Consider the following 3,077-nt stretch of genomic DNA (forward strand, 5'->3'; position numbering starts at 1 on the left):
TAGAGTGAATAATGTGGAGAGCCGCAAGAACTAATGGGTTGAGGGAGTCGAGGCCGTAATTGAGCAAAGCTTGGGTAATGAGCTTTGTCTCTTGTCTGATTTTATTGAAAGAAGGGATATTTATAAACGAAAGAAGGATTAAAGTGTGACATTTATCTCATGATAATATCTTGGTAAAGTCTAACTTAAGTTAAGATTAAAGTATGAGTCGGATGTGACTACTTTTGGGGTTAACAAACTTAGCAAATTAAAAATATTAATGAGATTAGATTTGATATGATGATTATCGTTGACTGCATCGTAACGATATTTATGTTTGGGACATTCGAAGTGAATATACAAAAATTTGAGTATAGAAACATAGTCAATCACAAACAAATAATCACATACGGAGTAATTGTTTGATAATTGAATGGTGTGGTTTTTTTTTTATTTTTCTTAAGATACCATTAATTAATTTAATTGGGTAATTTAAAAACAAATTGTTTATAATGTAGTCGCTAATAATCAGTACAGAGGAATTAATGTGACATGAATATAATTGGGGTTAGGGAGGTAATAAGGAGTTGTTTTCAAGGCATTTAACCAAAGGGACCGTCATAACTCATAATTAAAAACGCACTTCATTTTTGAAGGCAATATATACCTACTTCTACACTATTTGCATGTGAACAGTCACCTTCCATTGATCCATTCTTCATTATTACTCATTAAAAACTTTACTAGAGATTAGCTCTCCCTCTTATATTATATAGCTGCTGCCCAGTGGATCACAAACTAGCTAAGCTAACCTCACCTAACCTAGCCTTGGATTCAGTTTCATGTAATTAAACTCCCAACTACTACTACGAAACGCAAGTTGGAAACCCAACATTTCATAGTCATCGTACGAGATAATTCTTTGGATTCACGCCGACTAAATTTGACTAATACACAGAAACTGAAGGAGTTTTTTCTCTTTGATATATATACATGTAGTTCAACATGATATAAATTCATATATATTAGAGGACATGGCAGAAGCAAGTGTGGAAGAGTTGGGAAACATTGCCTGTTATTTTCTTGTTTCCATGAGAAGGTGTTGGGGGAAGTATGGTTGAATTAGGAAGGAGTCAAGCGGGCAGGCTTGTTGATGTTCCTGGGCGTGCATGTGCATGCATGGAGATTTTGCCAATACATGTTGACAAACTTTGGGGGTTTTTTGCGACAGTTTTCTTTCTACGGTGCTTGCTGGCAAATGCACGTGCACGTGCATTTTTATTATGTTTTTTGGTTTTAGACCTATTGCTTTCGTATTTATGCGTGTGGACTGTGGACAGCCAATACAATTTATGTTAATATATTGAAAACTAATAATGGAAATTTATCTAACACCCCCCAAAAAATGTAAATTTATATAAATTATATGATTATGACAATAATATTCCGATTATTAAATAAATAAAATTAAATCATGATAATGTATTCAATTATTTATATTCGTTCTTGGTAAACAGATGTGTCCAATGATTGTCTTGAGCTAACAAGGCATATTTTTCTGTACAACATGTAAAAGATAAATAAACAAAAATTTATAAAATAATATAATTTTTAGTTAACTTCAATTTCTAATTTAATTCATGGACTAACTCTACCTCTTATAAGGAAAAATTTTCTGAGATTGTCTTAGCCATAATTATATTACCGCTGCAGTCAGCAAGTCAGATTTATTGAAAAGAAATATAACAGTTTAATGATTTTTCTTCCTTTTCCTGGAAAATTCAGGAAAGAAAATAAATATTAATTAGTTGTTGTTGCAGGGCTTAATTGAAAAACTTTTAATTTTTTCAAATAATATTTAAAAATCATAAAACAAACTAAAGTTAATCAAAATAATACCTAAAATTAATATAAACTATATGATTAAAACAAGAATGTTGAGATTATTAAATCAATAAAATCATGATAATATAACCAATTTATTGTCTTCAGCTAACAAGGCATTTTTCTGGTATAACATGAAGAATATTAATAGCATGTAAATAATAAAAAATCGTTTTACCGATAAAATATTTATATTTAAAAATCTAAAATCGTGTGAGCAATAATTATATACTGCTATAGTCAGCAAGTCAGACTATAAAATTAAAATAAAGCAGTTTTCTGAATTTTCTTTTTCTTTTTTACTGGAAACTTCAGTAAAAAGAAAAAACATTAGAAGACAAGAGAACAAGTTTTAGTGAGTTGTAGTTGCAGCTTTCTTAGGTAACAAAGAGAGTTTCTCGTCACTTTCGTGCCATATGATGCCGTATGCTACAAAAACTTGTTTAACATTATTAATTTCCCTGACATTATTAAAAGAAAAAGTGCATTTGGAGTTATTGTCGATGTTAGGTTTAATGGAAAAATTACGGCTTTTAGATTAATAAAGTGTGTAGTAAATGAAATGTCTGCCTGCCTTCACAAAAAAGGACAACTCTCACTTTATTTTTAACTCAAAAAGTTGAATGGGGAGAAATTAAGGGTTAATAATTACACTAAATTCCTCTTCTTCTATTATTGATGACCTATTCGCTATTTGGGTATAAAATATGATATAACATCACCACATGAATGTATAACATCTTAAAATCTTTAATACTGGAAACCACGTATTTAGAATATGGTTATATGTTTACAAATGATATACTTTATTTTAAATACGAGAAGTTATTTTATATTTTTAATTGAGTTGGTGCAGTTCACTCTTATTCTAACTTAGTCTGAAATTTTACTAATAGTATAGATATATAATTGATGGAGGGTAATAAAATGTACAAAATAAAATTAAAATGTAACAAAGCCCTTATTGAATTATAAATTTAATATTTTTAATGTAATTAGCATGAGTCTAAATCCCATCATATGTATATTTTATTTTTTAAAATTTAAAAATCTTAAATTACCATTCAATAACTTGTTTTAAACACGAAAGGTTTTTTTTTCTTAAGCGAATTAATACTTGATTGACTCGTGACACCAACTTAATTAAAAATTTTATTAATAATATAGAAAATGATAACCAATTATTAGATTAATTAATTTGGATATTGATCCGA

This window comes from Gossypium raimondii, chromosome 5 (assembly GCF_025698545.1).
Source record: "Gossypium raimondii isolate GPD5lz chromosome 5, ASM2569854v1, whole genome shotgun sequence".
Taxonomy (NCBI): Eukaryota; Viridiplantae; Streptophyta; class Magnoliopsida; order Malvales; family Malvaceae; genus Gossypium; species Gossypium raimondii.